Genomic DNA, 17,734 nt, shown 5'->3' with positions numbered 1-17,734 from the left:
ACTAGACAAGGCCCTCTGCATAATTGAGACAGTTGGGTAGCTTGATCTGCTTGAGAGGTCCTCTGGCATTGAGATTGGGATCTATCCTGAGCTGAGTTTTTGGAGTCCACTACCTATTATGGGACAACTTGCACAGCCTTGATGCAGGGGCAGGGGCTTGGACCTGCCTCTACTGAATGGACCAGGCTCTTCTCACTCCCCATGGGAGGCCTTACCTTGTTGGAGGAGGGAATGGGGGCTGGGTTGGAGGGGTAGGCTAGAAGGGTTGGAGGAGGAAAGAGAGGAAGTGGTTGGTATTTAAAATGAATAAAAAAATTCCTTAATAAAAAAAATGTTTCCTTTATAAGAGTTTTTGTGGTCATGGGTGTCTCTTCCCAGCAATAGAAACCCTAACTAAGACAAGTCCATTGGACAAGTGATAGCACCAGTGGCATATAACTGTCTGGATTTTTGAGGAAACCTTGGCAGATATGAGGAAAGAATATAAACAGAAGACAAAGTACAATCAACTCTCTGGAATGAGATTGTCATGCACTTCAATGAAGGAGAAAGTACTTCTCTTTAGTGTTTGGGTGAGGAGAACCACAGCTGTGTGACAAGGTTGTTAGAGTCAGTTCTCTGTAGGCCATCATGAAGCAAAACAGAAATGTTCTATGGCTTTAGGACAGAAGGGAATCTGCTGGGGGTGGCAGAGGCTACAGATGTGGGAGTTAGACAGCTGAGGCAGAGTGTCCAGGGTGAGCACAGTTGGATAATCAGAATGTAATGATCTACTGACACCAATGGTAGTGGTGAAATGCTCATAGCCCAGTTAAAGCTATCATGCCTGGGCAGCCCAGGCTGGTTATGCTATCTTTGCCTGGTTTTGATGAACTTCCTTGAATATCTTGATATCTGACTGTATGTGTGGAGATTGCACAGCATGTTTAAGTAGCAGTTACAGCAGTGGCCAGTGTGTTTATAGCAGCCATATGTTAAGTGACTACTCTCTTGAACTCATTTCCATTACATGCTCTTTGGTTACTCACAAGAAGAGGAGCTGATGGCTCCCACATAGAAGAGTTGGGGGTGAATAAACAAGCAAGATGTAGAAAAATATTTACCAATACTAATCTACTCAGTAAAACAAAATGCCGACAAGTTCAGAGACCAAGAAATACTCTAACAGCTGTACCAAATTAAGCCCATTTCCCCTTTCCATGGCCTCCACCTTCCATGCTGAGCTCAGAAAGATAAAATCTGGAGTGACATTAGGGTACCCTCTATGGCAAATATGTTTGACAATAATGTTGGCTGGACTTTCTATTGACTGTTTTGCTCAAGTCATATACAATCTGACTTGAGTGGCTGCTAAAGTCTGCAATAATCCAGTAATTTCCAAGCTTTGGTTTAGAGAGAACCCAAGAGTCAGTGGCAAGCTCTCTGCATCTATCTGAAAGGGAAGATCAAGTAATCATATTTAGACTTTGGGTATGTTGGCTTATGCCTATAATCCTTAATCGGGAGACTGAGGCAAGAGAGTTTCCCCCAAATTCTGAGCTAGCTTGCCCTAAATACTGTGGACCAGGCTAGCCAGAACTTCATATGAAACTTCTGTCTAAACGGGGAAAAGATATTTAGGTAATTTTTCTCCTATTGTGATTGCTCGTTTCTTTTCAGTTTTTAAGATCTAGTATGAAAAATTCAATTTTAATACTGGTTTTCTTTCTTAGTACATGAACTTCAACTCTTTTATCTCCATTTTATATTTCATTTTTAGAATAAAATCTGAAATGGTACAACCAAACTAAGTAATCAAGAGGATGCATCCATGTCATAATCCTTGTTTTATACAGACAGTCCTCAAGTTACTGTTTTGCAACTTTTATTTTTCAGCCTTAAATATCATGAAAGGTAAATTTTTTCAACCTTAAATATCATGAAACATCATCTTGTGGACTTTGAATTTGTGTGTGTTTCCCTTAGCTAGAAATACAAGTTTTGATATTTCATGGCCCTGGTTAGCATGAGTGAGTTGCAGTTTCCACTAAGCTGCATAAAGCCAAAGAAACCTGATATTCTAGTGTCCTGGGTGGCAAAAATATGATCTAAGGGAAGCTAAGTGTGCTCACTGCATTTTCAACTTCTGACTGGACATTTAGCATGAGATCGTATGAAAAATGGAGTTGTGCCTATATTTTGTAGTACTGGGAAAAACTATATCAAATAGAATTGTACCCAATAAAAATGAACTTAATTCTTTATTTTTCTTTTTTCTTTTTTGGTTTTTTGAGACATAGTTTCTCTATGTAGCTTTGGCATCTGTCCTGGAACTTACTCTGTAGCCCAGGCTGGCCTTGAACTCACAGAGATCTTCCTGTCTCTGCCTCCTGAGTGCTTTGCTTAAAGGCATGTGCCACCATGCCTTTAATGGACTTAATTCTTTAAAGGAATAGCTAAACATGCATCTTTAGAATGCTCTGCCAACAGTGATCCTTTGAATGGAAAAAGAAGAAGAAAGAAACTGTTGCAATGATGAACCAGTGCTCTTCACTGATATGCCAATTCTATGTTGCTTCCAACTTCTCTTTGCCTACGATTGTATAACTGAGCAGTCATGTTTGACTGCTCCCCACCTCCAGTGCATAGTCCTGACTATCGAGCTAACCTAACTGTGAGATGCTGAAATTCACAGGAAAAGTTCCAAGTGGAAATTAAGCAGGAAACCAGCTTTCTAGGCAACTCCTTCCCTTTCCCTAAATTATCAACTTGAATGTGGTCTGAATTGAAGTTTATCCCCCACGGAAAGACATAAGTTAGAACAAAGTGAGGGCCCACTTCCCAGAGATGGACTCTACTTTCCAAGTATTTATATCATCACATTGGTTCCTAACAAAAAAACTGGAATCAGATGATAAGCAGAAATAGACAGTGGTTCTTTTTGGCAATGTAATACAAATGCTTTTCTTATGTTCTCCAGATAAATAGTAAACACAGTTTTGCTGTATTCCCTTGGCTTGCAATATGAGTTTTGATACTTCATGACACTGGGCAGCAGTGTTATGAAGGGAGAGTCAAGTAAGTCTCTTCCAAAATTGTTATCATGGAGGAACCCATTCTCACAAATAAAAAATGATGTTTGACCAAAAATGTTTTAGAAAGAGGTAGATTGCTGGTCACCAGAAACTGAGTACCTTGAAAACCCAGTGGTTATTTTATCTCCTCAGCAAATGGCTTTAATTTAGGCAAAAGTTGTGGAAAAATAAACCAAATGTCTTAGTACAAATCAAGCGATCGTCATTCTTTAAGTAAACATTGTGTCCTAAATCCATCATTTATATTGGTGTAACCAGCATTCCGGAAACACATATCATAAGTGAGTGAGCCTCTAGCACAGCCCTGTAGTCTGAGAAGCTACAAGGTCTAATCCCCAAATAGATTAAACTAGACAGATGGGGAAAACTGTTTACAGTGTTCCCGGAATGGCTGATTTTGCGACATGCCTCAAAGAGGACACAGATGCAGATGACCCATTTTAATTTTCTGTCTCTAAGCCTCTCTGCTTCACTGAGCCAAACACAATTCAGAAGCAGGTCTGTGGAAGTTAGGAATGCATGTGCTTCAAAGAGCTGCATTTAGGATCTTAGATAGATACAGATCAGGGCAATGAATCACCAGTCAACTCCCTCCAAATGAAATAAACATGGTCTTCATTGGAAGATTAGGCCAAGCTATAAATGTCCCACACTTACAATCACAATTAATTTACAGTTGTTTCTCATGTCAAATTTTCTTGGTAAGTGAGATAAACTCAGAGTATAGATTTTAAAATTCATTGTCCCAACTGTCAGCTCTTGCCTGTTCCCCTAGATTTCAGTGGTCTTTTAAGGGCTAACAGAGGACAGGACCCATCCACAACTCAGCATAATTAAGACTTACAGTATGTATGTTTTGTGCTTTTTCCAGGAAAATACTTAAAAGATAGCAAAAAAAAGTACTAAACTTTACTGTTAAAATTATATAAACAGATTTCTAGATGAAAATACCTAGTTCAAAGGCCACTCTATAAACAGGACAGTTGTTTAATCCCCCATACATCTAACCATTTCACTATTACACAAAGATACAACTGATAAAAAGCACTCATTGCTCTGTTATGGAATTTTGACTCTGAGGGCAGCAGATCATCTTTACAACACAGCTACAGTAGTTTAAATAAGAATAGGCTCAGAGATTTGAACACTTGGTCCCCAGTTGGTGGTGCTGTTTGAGGAGATTTGGGACAGCAGCCTTGGTGGAGAAAATATGTCACTGAGGCGGGATTTGAGAATTCAAGGCCTCCACACCATTTCTAGTTTGCTCTTTCTGCTTTCTGTTTGCAGTTTAAGATAGGAACTTTCAAGTTCTTGCTCCAACTCCCAAGCCTGGTGCCATGCTGTTCCCATCATTACAGACGCTAACTCTCTGGAATCATAAGTGCAATTAAACTCTTCCTTTTGTATGTTGCTTTGGTCATGGTGTTTTATCCCAGCAACAGAAAAGAAACTAATACAGAGGTTGAGGTTGACTCAGTTTGTGAACTTTCACTCTCTGTCATCTACCAGTTCTTCATCCACTCACCTGCATATCCTTCAACCACTTCCTTCTTTACCCAGACATATATTCCTAACATCTCTTTGCATTCTATTATTAGAGGCTTCCTGTAAACTAGTAGTATAGAGTCAAGAGTAATTCAGATTCTACTTGCATAAGTACAGCTTCTGAATCTTAGTAGCAATGCAGCAATGAACAAGAGTTTCTCTCCCTTGAAGATCTGTGTAGTTGAAATGAATAAAAGATAAGGAGTCAGTGAACATAACATGGGGTTCACGAGATTAGTATGCTTAGCTGTTTATTCCCTCCAAGGCTAAATGGTTAAAGTCATTTCTTTCTAAACAAAGGTTTTAAGGACATTTTCACTTGGTGTTCAGAATTTAAACTTGTGGCTTATCAAACACCCAAGCTTGCTATGTGAGGTCCCTTTAATCTTCATGCTACTTCACATACATTTGCAAAGAAACAGTTTCAAAATAAGCAATTAAACCTAAAGGGCTACGATCTATTTCGTTAAATTATTCCAATAAATCCCCAGTCTAAAGACAAGTTAGATAATCACAATTTTCCTAAAGAGTTTTAAAATTGTGTGTGTGTGTGTGCAGGCATATGTGTAAATTCAGATACCTGAGTAGTCCTGAAGACAGTATACACTTTTAACTTGAACTCTTTTTAACTCCAATATTAATATTTTATTTAAGAAAATTAATATTATAGAATTTTTTACTGATGAGTTTGCCATGATTTGTAGATTTCAGTATTAAAAATAAGATGCTGATTTTATGGGAAAGTTTTTACATAGTTTGGAAAGATTGCTCAATGTTTAAGTATTGTCACTGCTCTTACAGAAGACCTAAGTTCGGTTCCCATTACCTATGCTGAGTACCTCACACCCAACCATTACTACAGCTGTATGGGAAATCTGATGCCTCTTCCATACTCTGTTGGTTCATGTACTGACATGCATATAACACACATACAAATAAAGAACAGAAATAAATCTTTATGCAGGGTGGAGGGTCTTGGTCCTGCCTCAACTGAATGTACTAGGCTTTGCTGACTCCCCATCAGAGCCCTTACCCTTTTGGAGTATGGGGGAAGGTTGTGGGGGAGTGGGAAGAGATATGAGACTGGGATCTGTGGTTGGTATGTAAAATGAATAAGAAAATTCTTAAATAAAAAAATTATACATAAAAAGCTAATATAGTATACTAAAAACATACTATACTAATTTTTATCTAAATTGAAAGAATTTGGATTTATATAGCTAATAAATAATCTATCGTATCCAAGAAGCATCTGTTTTTTTAATTTATAAAAGGTAAATCATACTTCACTGGAAAATTTTTAGTTTGCATAACTTTTCTAGTGAGTTTTCTCAGAACCTCATTCTGAGCTACAGACCCGAGGCAGCTACCTGAATAGGAGTAGTCCTGGAGTTGGGGGTTGGGGATAAAGCAATGAGTAGGGGTAGAGAAGTTAGGAGGGGAAGATGTGTGTGATCCGCTGGAGATGGGGACATGGGGAGAAAGTGGCCACAGCTGGTGGTCTGCTGTGGAGCTGGGGAAGAGACTGGGGAATGGGATAAGAGGAGCTGAGGGAAAGGTTCCCTGTTTCCCTGGCCAGAGTCCTATAGAGAATGCTCTTTACAATGTACTAGATATTTGTATGCATAGTGTGTATGCATTTGTGTTTTGTCATGATCATGCCAAAGCACACGTGTGGAGGTCAGAAGAGAATTTGTAGGAGTTAGTATTTTCGTTCTACCATGTAGATCCTGAGGACTGAACTGAGGTTGTCAGGCTTGACTGTAAATACCTTTTCCTGCTAAGCCAGCTTGCTAGAGAAAGCATATATTTTGTAAGACAAAAATCAGTCATAAATTTCTTTGGAAAGTTGTACAATCATGAAAGAATTTGAGGAGTATTTATAAAACTCCTCAAATAAATATATAAGTATTTCTCCTTATATAAGTGAAATAAATGCTTATATAAATATTGTAGATAATAATTATCTACAATTATCACATGTACGGTTACTTTGTAGCAAAATACAGTGAAGCACTTAGAATGTGGATTTGAGATACTGGTCTGTAAAACTCAAGAATTATAATATCTCTATACCCAAAGTATGGAGTTTGAAGTACAGAGATGCTTCATACAGTGATATAGGTACACCATGAGTAAAGCATCAACATGTGACTTTGTCTCTATAAGAACATCTCAGAGTATGTATACATAAACTGTCTATGGTATTACTGGACAATAAAATCTTCCTGGACTATCTTAAGCATTATTATACTTGTTATTTCTGTAATCCCTTCTGAAAGTCTACTAAAGTAGACTCAGAATATTTCATTTCTCTTGGCTAGCTGCTCAGTGCCTCTCAAGAGTCAGAAGCACCATGTCAGCTCATGGCAGGAGACAGAACAGCCTGTGAAAATAGGAGCCAAAAATTTGGCAGAGGAAAGCAATTATGTGGCATTTCAATCTTCAAATTGCTGATCACATTATATTTGTTCTTTAGTCTCAGTAGGAGAAATTACTTAGGATCCCCGACCAGACTGAGGTAAGTACAAAGAGAATGGGAAGTAGTATGAGAGGTACCATTTCACTCATTTAAAAATCCAAAGGTTACAACTGGGCTAGCCTTCCAGTTACAGCATATGGCTTAGAGACATGATCCCTCAGCAAGGAAATCTAATAGAACCTATCATCATGGACAGATTGTTAGTGGGAAAAAATGATGGTGCTGGCATATCATGAGGTAAGAACAGCAAGTGCTTCTGCATTTGGAGTTCTCAGGGAGGCAGCAGCATTTGTCTGGATCCCTGGATTGTTTTCACCCCTCTGGTACTGCTGAGAATTTGTGAGATGCTGGGATGTATGAGTTACAATACCCCTGAGGGAATGCAGGGACCTGAGGTGTTTGTTAGTCTGAGGGTCCTGGAATAGCAACTGAAGGGCCATACCATTGAGCTTTCAGAAGACCTTAATTTTTTTTTCCTGAGAATTGTTTTGTGGCTCTCGCTAGCCTGGTATTTACTATATCAGAAGGCTGACTTTGAATTCACAGCAATCTTCCTGCCTCAGTCTCTCCAACACTAGGATCACCAACCTGTACAACCAGCCTCAGCTGAAGTAGATCTTTGGTTGGAGGGACAGTATCAGTTGCTGGGAATTGAGACTAGATGAAACTCTAGAGTATGGATTTGACTAAACAGCAAGCTGTCAAGATGGCTGACAGATTAGATAATTGTTAGCTCTTTGGTTTGCTAATTAAAGAAGATGGGGAGTAATGGGGACATTAATTTCATTCACTCACCTGAATCTCCTCTGGAAAAGGGAATTCCTTCTGAATCCTATAAGAGATCAATTCACTGCTTGACATGCAACTAAGTGAGTATGAAAAATATGCCTTCAGGCTGAGTGGTGTATGAATCAGATGTCAGGCTCCATACGGTAAAACAGTGATATTACCTTTTAATTGCTCTGGGAGATGGAAAAGCCATCTGAAGAGCGAGAACAACAACATCTAAAGCCCCAGCATCAAAAGGAATCAGATTTCAAAACACAAGGGAGCCAAAGGGAAGATCAAACAGGCCTCTCCCTAGCTCACCTTTGCTCTGATGTACTTTGAGTGCCCATTTCAATATTTCTAACACTTCCTTTTAACTCAACCTGAATTCTTCCCTTTATTCTTTGGAGGTTCCCTGCAGTTGCTGAAGACAAAACAGCTTCATTTCTAAATCATTCCCTATTTCAGCTTCAATGTTGAAAAACCTTGACATCAAACTGCCCAGTTGCCAACCAGATTGTGCCACTTAATAGCTATGGAGCTCTGAGGCTGCTCGCTCACATTTACAACACAAATGAGATGAGAAACTCAAGGGGCAGTTGAGAGGATTAAAGGGATAAAAATCAATGCACAACCATTTTAAACAGGTATGTCTCCTGGTTATAGTTCAGTAGCCCCCCTCTTGTGCTCAGCTGCAGGCACCCCTCACTGCATTCATCTACAGCATCTGCGCCATCCCACCAGGAATGCTGTTCATACCACAGGTGAAAGTGTACTCAGAGACTGGATGCAAACAAAGAAAGCTAAATACGTTCCACAGCCCTGTGGCCACATGACATTGTTCCACATATGCCTGCCCTTCTACCTTTCAGGAATCATCCAGACATAACCTTTGCTTTCTGGTCTATACCACTCATTATAGATGTTCTTGAAGAAAAAGAAAGGCAAATGAATCTGAGAGTTTAGTAAAATGGGGCTGTAAAGAAGAATATCAGACTCTATCTCTAAGCTGATCTGTGAACTCAGCTCTCTATAGAGTATGTCATCAGTGATAAAAACATCATCCTTACATCACAAACATTTCAAAAAACACAATGAAATACGGCTCATTCCCAATATAATATGTGGCCAAAGAGGGGAAAAAAAAGATAGAACAGAAAAATTAGAGATTTTAAAGGTAGCCCTAGGATTGAAAAGAGACCATTTTGTCATCCCCACCGTGTAAGTGTCTCACTCTAAGATCATGGAGTGTGTAGTATCTGTTTTTGTAGGCTGTTGCCAACAGATGGCTTATTCTGAGTGCAGAGAAATATCATTAAGGAACAAAGAGAAATTAGGTCTAAATAGGAAATTAAATATGTTCTTGGGATTACAACTGATGATCGAGGAGTTGCAGAGCAGTGATTTGCAGCTTAATATTTTGCCTGCAGCCAATCCCCACTGTTTTAAAGAAACCTTAATACTGAGAAGGTTGCTCTCACACCATGCAATTTATTTGTCTTTCTGTCTTGCCAGCGCCTTTGCCAAACATCATAATTTTCCCCAGAATCCTGAATTGCAAGATGAACAAATAATATTCATTTCTTTCATGACAAAAACACGCTTTGATTGAATTGTCTCCTTCCTTCCATTCCTGCCACGGCAGCATGTGTTGTACATGTCAAGGATGTGAAATGGAGTTGAGCCTACTTGAAAGCACAGTCTAAATTAGCTTCTAAATGAAAACAGTTAGAAGGAAAACATTTTCAAATGACAGCCAAACTCTATCAGCTCCTAAAGTACTTGAGACCCCTCTGGGGAATGCAGCACAAAATGAGGGTGCTGAAGCCTCGAATGTGACCCCACCAATTCTCAGCAGGTTAAGGAATTTCCCTGAGGGACCAGCAGGCTCCAAGTCAGAGGCTAAAAAGCAAGATATGTTTTCTCTAACAACCAGCTGTCATGGATGGCTTTTGCAATGATACGTATCTATTGTTTTTACCTAACAATAATTAAATAAAATACACAGTAAAGTAATCAATAGCAGCGAAAGAAAGAAACATACCTCTAGGCATAAGCAAGGCTGGAAGGCATGGACTGCTGTTCAAATTGCAGCAGGGACGCTTTGCCAGCCCTTCAGCACAATGTTAATAGGCACATTACTATATCCACAATGGGGTTCCTAGTCACATTTGACTCTTCAAGGTGAATGCAAGGCCAAGAAGCCTAATCTTGAATGGCTTTTCTGTTGCCAGGTTTACATGCATCTCTATGACATAATTCAGAACATCTAGGGGAACTTCTACACTCCCTCCTCCATCTTAGCTTTTAAATCAGTGACAACCTATTCAAAACAGCAAGGACTAGTGGACTAATTCTCAGCATTGACTTGATCAGTATTCTTTTTTTCTTCTTCTTTTTCTTTTGTTTTTTTGATACAGAATCTCACTACATAGCCTTGGCTGTCCTGAAACTCATTATATAGATCAGACTGACCTTGACACAAAGAGATCATCCTGCCTCTGCTTCCTGAGTCCTGGGGTTAAAGGCATGCATCACCATGACCAGCTCTGAATCTGTACTCTGAAATAGGAGTTCAGGTTACCTTGTTAATCTCAATTATATGAGACTCTATCATTTCAGATATATGAGAATCATCAAGCCTATCCACTGCACCTTCTGTATTAATGGCAAAGCCAAGCACAAAACAGCTACGTGACTTCAGGGAAAGAAGCAACAGGTAGGCAGAGGTCTTTTCCCTAAAATATAGGTGATGTGAAATGACTGGGCCCTCATGCAGCAGTTACTCCATAGCTGGAACTAGTCAAGAGTGTCCCTACCTCTCTCCCTTAAACACATTATTTATTTGTTCATTTATTTAATTAGGTAGGGTTTCATATATCCTACTCTTGCCTCAAACTTGTTATGTTGTAGAGGATGCTCTTGAACTCTTGGTCCACCTACTTTCAACTCACCTATGTGCTGAGATCACAGATATATATATCAGTGTGACTGATATATAGGCACTGAGAATTGAATAGCCAGGACCTTCTACTCTTGAGAGAAGCACACTACTAAGCACACTACCAACTGAGCTACAATTGCTCTTGACTCAGCCCCTGGTCACACAAGTCAGTCTAACAAATCACCGCTTACATTTTTTTATTTCTCAATATGTAGGGTAACCCACCTTGCCTGTTGACTCTGCACTCCATCACATGACTCGCTTGGATCAGTGAGATGTTATCAGATGCAATACAAAGCTTAATCTAGCAAAGCATCTGGAGATTGGTCTCCTCTGTCTTATGTCTTTTCTGCCTTTACAAGAACATGTGTAGACAGAGCACTGCGTGCCAGAAGAATGGAGGACAGGTGCAATAGACCTAAGGAGGCTGTCCACACTTACCCTAGAGCCATCAATATGCCACTGACATATTATCCAGTACAGCTAAAGCTATCAGAGCTACTCAACCTGATAACTGCCATTTGGGTTCACATGTCAAGCAAGTGCTTACTGTCTTTAGCCACATAATTAATAAGTGTTTATTGTTTTAAGCTATCACTTAAAATATCAAAAATTTAATGCTTAAAAACTGTGGCAATATCCAGGGTGTGGAGAGATGGCTCAGCAATTAAGAACACTGGCTACTCTTCCAGAGGACCTGAATTTGATTCCAAGCGCCCACATGGCAGCTCAAAACTTTCTGTAAACTCTGGTTTCAGGGGATTCAATGGCCTATTCTGTCCCCTGTGGGCATGGTAAGCACATACATATCTATAGACAAAACATATATATATATATATATATATATATATACATAAAATATAAGTAAAATAAATTTAAAAAAATATGGCCACATAACTAAGCAATTGAAGAAGAGCAAGCTTTGCTCAATTGTCTGGAAGAAAATAATTTTTCAAAGTCTCTGTAGCAGGACACCCTGACATTCCATTTTCAGGTCTAAATAAAATGGCATTCTTGACAGCAAAGGTTTTGGGTTATAATGTCTATAGCATTACAACCTTGATTATCCATGTGCATTTCCACTAAAATAGTAACAAAACTTTCCTGTGCTAGACCCTTTTTGCAGTGTATGACTGTTGCAATAAACAGATAATTTGTATTCATTCTTGTTGATCAGATGCAGAAATGACAAGCTTAGTAAATTAATAAGTCAGAATCTAGTCTGTTGGTGCAAACAGGCTGAGGAAGGAGGACAGCAAGTTCAAAGCCAGTCTGGGCAATTTGGTATGATGTTGCCTTAAAATTTAAAAATTACCAAAGGGATTCGGGCTATTTTAGCAAGTCAGTTCTTCCCTAGCTTGCACAAGGCCCCTGTGTTGAGTTCTCAGACCTAGAAAAATAAGATGGAATTAAAAATTAGTATGTAAGAACATAGTTTAGTAGACTCAACCCAAAAATCTAAGCTCCTAAGCCATATTTCCTTTAGTCATTTCAAACTCAAAATCAAAGCTTCAGTGGCAAACAGAAGTTACAGCTAGGAATAAAACCCATGATCTGCTCTCCAGAGAGCAAACATCATACAGGTACGCATGCCTGTGTTTGTCAATTTGGTGCAGTACATAGCTATGATCCAGCTAGCATGGGGCTTGCTAACATTTCCTCCGTGGCCTTCTGCCAGGAAGCTGGACTCAGAGAAAAGAGTCATTTGCTCTGATTTGAAGAGCTGTGCTGCAAAGAAAATGGGCAAGGCCTTCATATGAACTCCAGTCACAAACCCTGAGCCTGCAGACAGAGTCAGTATTATTCACAAAAGAATGATTACATTCCCAGCCAAGGGAAAGGCAGAGGTCAAGACCCCTATTTTTTAAGAAATCACTTGGCTGTTTGATGAAGCTTGCAATAGTAAATATTGTGAGAAGCAATGCTTCCAAGGAAATTGTGTTGAGGAACAGATTTCAGAGAAGTCAAAATCAGTCAAGTGCCTAAAATAATAGAGTTCTGACAGTACATTTTTATTCCATCCTGTCAATCTTCTTTTCTAAATCCATCTTTGGAGGGATTCTGAAAACTTTTTGGTATTAACCCCAGATCATAGGTGTTCCTAGAGCAGTTCCTCTGAGTTCTAAGTACCCAGGGAAATTAGGATCTTGACTTTCTTCTACAATGATTTCCTAGAGGATACATGGAGTACATAGAGCTGTCAGATGGCAACCATACATGTTAAGAAACTTCAGACAACCATATATATTACTTAGTGAGCTCTTTATGACCACTGTGTTTGATGTCTTAGGTTCATCTTCTTTGCTATTTTACTATCACTTTTGCTTCTTAACAAAGCACAATCCTGTGTAGTGTAGAGGATAATAGAGGATATTGTTTCAAGACATATATGCACATCTTTTATATCCCAGTTGATAAAGCAAGGCGTTCTTAGATCATTCTGTGTATTTGTATCATTGACACAATGCTGTGACCCCCTACACTCAACCTAAGATTAATATGCTCCTCTTGCCACTCATTGGAATCTTTCTCAATTTAGACAATAATTTGGCTTACATAATACACAGTGGGCTTATCTGTTGACTCCTATTCCTTGAGATTTTGAAGCTTACCACAACAAACAGACAAACGAACAAAAACTATCACTATATTTGAAATGGAGATGAGCTAGAGCAGAGCCATGTATTAAGGAAAGAGGATATCAAAAAAAGTTGTTCTATTTTGTATTTTAACAGACAAGGCTACATTTTTATGTAGTCTTATAATCTATAATCTATATTAATATTCTAATTGTATGCATAATTACATTGTATCCAAAAAAGCCAAGTTAATTCATTATTACTCAGTAATAATTCTATATTATTTATAGTCCTACTTAAGTGTACTACTCTTGTATTCATTTTGCATAATCCATGTCACATCTATCTAATTATCTGTCTATCTATCTATCTATCTATCTATCTATCTATCTATCTATCTATCTATCTATCTATTACTATCTGTTATCTATTCTTGTTTCTTTACTTAATTATTTTTTTGAGACAATAACTTACTCTGTAGACCAAGCTGGCCTGGAATCTATGATCTTCCTGTATGAGGGTCTTGCCACAGTCAGATTTTGCTGTGGTTGGAAGTGTACCCTCAAATGCAATTTTTATCACTTTAAGTGGTTCTTTTTCCTTCTCAGTCTGTTCAGGTCAACATTCAAAACCCACTAGAAGTTCTACATTGAACAATGATTTAAAACTGAAGAAACATTTGATTCTCTTGGAAATTTGACAAGTGTCTCCAACTCCTAAAATCAGACTAACAGAGCCACCTGCTGAACTTAAAACCTTACATTCACTGAACTTAAAACTTTACAGTCCTCATGAATTCCTTCTCCAATGTCTACAACTACTCATGCATCCTATTGATTATACCTTGAACCTGTGAATAGAATCCATCCTTCCCTTCCCATTTTCTGAATAGAGCTAGCTCCTTTGCTGTCTCAGCACCCAGCATGTAACCTGGCATTCACATTGTAAACACTCAATAAATGTTTGGCAAGTAAGCACTGGGGCAATAAATTTGATACCCCCTTTCTTCCTGAACAGCTGCAATAGCTCCCCCAAAGAACTTCCCATTACGAATCAATTTGCTCTCCAGTGTGACCTCCAAATTTACTCCAAAGGTTATTTTTTTTCTAAAACATATCCAGTCATATCATTCCCTACTCACAATAATTTGACAGCTATTATTGCCCATGAAAAGCCAAGCAGGCACTCTGCTAAGTCCTGAACCATACTGATGGAAAAATAATAGACCCTATGTTGGAAGACAGACATTAATCAAGTAATTATTTTTAGGCAAATCTCTACGATGTTTGAAATCATATATCAAAAACCATGAGCCAGCTGGGAAACTTGGGGTGGGCTCCTCAGAATATAAAGTGTAAGAGCTGGAATGTAAAGGGAAGGAAGGGTCTCATACTCAAAGTGAATGCAGTGTTTTATTGAGTAAGCAACACTTAGAAGACAAGAGTGGGAGGGAGCATGCAAGTTTCTTAGCAGAATGCAGAAGGTTTAGACCTCACAGGGCAAGGCACCATCAGCATGCATTGTGGTCATAGTATGGACAGTGACTGACTATGTAAATGACTCCATCGTTTTACAAATGGAAAGCAGCAGAAAAAAAAAAAAAGCAATAAAAAGATAAAGACGTATCTTGGGAAGTAGGATGAGTCCTATTAAAACTCAAAACTGCACTAGAAATTATTATTCAAAAGTTCTTTGAACATGAATAAAAGATACATTTCATTCCATGAAGGGATCTTTTGGTGGGCATAACTCATTGCTTGGTGACTTCACTTTTGTTTCCTAATCCATATTAATTATAGGCATTTCAACATGTCAAAATGGTCATTTCATTCTTTATAACACTCTCTTCTGCAAACCAGAGATAGCAGCACAATTAATGTGGATGATGAATGCAAAAGAACCATGGCTTTAATTTAAAAAAAAAAAAAACTTTTTAATCAACACTGAAGCCTTTCACCAGTCAGTTTTCCTCTTTCATGAATGTTTCTGAAGATGCCTGGTCCCCAGGGTCCCCAGGATAATAGAATTCACCTTCCTTTCTTTTTGTAGTTGAGAGGAGGTTGCAGCCTCTCCCCAAGCACCAGTCCCTTCCTCTGTGCCAAGAAGACAACCCACGTGGACGTGATTAAAAACAATCTCATCATTCTCCTTTCAGACTTCCCAGTGAAGAGCAAAACAAGGGAGATGCACCTTTATCAATGATTGCTGGCTCAGAACCTTGTTTCTCAGACCACTGTATTAATCTGAACTTGCTGAAGCTGCTAGTTAGGTTCATGGTCCATGGAGAGCAGATATGCTGATGACCACAGCAGAACCACATAGACGACTGGCAAACCACATGGACCCTGCTTCCTGTTACAGTCTTATTGTTCTTATAATTGTAATAATAAATAAAACAACATGACCTTTGGTGTTTACTGTGATGCTTCAAATTACTGCCTTAATTTCAGTCTGGTCCCTCCCATTCTTCTGGGAGCATATCTTCCTACCTTATTTTGTGAGATGGCACACCTATTCTCACAGGAAAGTATTCCAGATATAATAATATAATATATATGTGTGTGTCTTATATAATAATATATAATATACAATAACATAATGTGTTCTTTACAAAACAGAATTTGACTATGCAGCCTAGCTTGGTCTTTAACTGGTGGTCCCCCTGCCTCACCTTCCTAATTCTGGGATTACTTAGTGAGTTGCTGTGTACCCAGTTGTCAATGGGATTTTTTTCCAAGAATGTTCTTCTCATTTTTACTCTACTAGTTTACTTCTTATCTCTAATACTTCAATGGACACTTATTGAAAAGGCTTAGATGAGTACTCAGTCTGAAAATTGATGGGAACTGACAGAAACTCACATAGAAGAAGTGCACCAATGGAAAGAGCTTGGAGACCATGAGGAAGCAAAGCTATGACCTGTCTTGCTTGCTTACTTCTGCACTCATCCATCACAGCACCTTTTGGGTTTTCTGTGTTCCCTGCAGATGCAGGAACATGTAAGGCAGACACAGAGTTGTGAAGCTCTCAGTTCAAACATCTGCAAATTACTCTAGTAAGTCTTCCATTTTCCAGAATTGAAGTCTTTGCATTAAACAACCACTCTACCAATGAACTCTTTACCCCCAAGCTTCTTCGTAACATTATTTATTGAGACACAGTCTTGCAAATTTGCTTATAAGGAACTTTTACTGCTCTGCTGTCCAGGCATATCCAAAGCTTTGTGATCTTCCTGCCTCAGCCTGCCAAGCAGCTAGGAATATCTAGGATTATAGGCCTGCACCACAGTCCAGTCTGAAATATGCCAACTACTCTTTTCATTGAAATTGTAACTTAATACCATAGTGTAAAACAATGATTCTCAATTAGCTGCATGGGTGTGTTAAAATATAGGTGGCCAGTCCTGTCTGAGGGCATGAGAATTTGCATTTTTAACAAGTCGCAATGGGATGCTAATGCTAAAACCAAAACAATGTCCTTACACACTGTTGGTGGGGACTGTGAACTGGTCCTGCCACTGTGGACTCTCAAAAACTAAGAAGAGAACTATCATGTGATGTGGTGGTATTGTGTTCCCCAAAATATTGTGTACCTTAATAAATTTATCTGGGGTCAGAGAACAGACAGCCACTAGATACAAAGGCTAGAAAATGGTGGCACTCACACCTTTAATCCTAGCATTCCAGAGATAGAAATCCCTCTGGATCTCGTAAGTTCAAGGCCACATTGGAAACAGCCAAGCATGGTGACACGCCTTTAATCCCAGAAAGCCAGCCTTTAATCGCAGGGAGTGGTGGTAGAAAGCAAAAAGATGTGTGTGGACCAGAAACTAGAGGCATTTGGCTGGTTAAGCATGTGGCTGGTTAAGCTTCAGGCTTTCCAGCAGCAGTTCAGCTGAGAGCCATTGAAATGAGGACACAGAAGCTTCCAGTCTGAGGAAACAGGACCAGCTGAGAAGTTGACCAGGTGAGGTTAGCTGTGGCTTGTTTTGTCTCTCTGATCTACCAGCATGGACCCCAATAACTCGCCTCGGGTTTGATTTTATTAATAAGAACTTTTAAGATTCCTGCTACAATGTGATCAAGTTGTAGCACCCTGGGCATATACCCAAAATACTATACATTATTCTACAGAGATACTTGTACATTCATGTTGTTTGCTGCTCTTTTCAGGATAGCTGGGAAATGCAATCAGCCTGCATATCCATCAATGGATGAAAATGGATAATGAAAACATGGTTCATATTCACAATAGAGTTTTATTCAGCTGTAAAGAAACATGAAATCATGATGTTTTCAGAAAAATAGATGGAATTGGAAAAGATGATATTGAGTGGGAAAAC

General features: G+C 38.9%; 1 protein-coding gene across 4 annotated transcripts in view; it reads right to left on the bottom strand.

Annotated features, from left to right (window-relative positions):
- Macrod2 (mono-ADP ribosylhydrolase 2) overlaps positions 1–17,734 on the bottom strand; it is a 1,982,629-nt gene that overhangs the window by 498,224 nt on the left and 1,466,671 nt on the right. The window lies entirely within an intron of this gene.

This window comes from Peromyscus maniculatus, chromosome 4, assembly GCF_049852395.1.
Source record: "Peromyscus maniculatus bairdii isolate BWxNUB_F1_BW_parent chromosome 4, HU_Pman_BW_mat_3.1, whole genome shotgun sequence".
NCBI lineage: Eukaryota > Metazoa > Chordata > Mammalia > Rodentia > Cricetidae > Peromyscus > Peromyscus maniculatus.
This window is presented reverse-complemented; position numbering and strand designations above follow the sequence as displayed.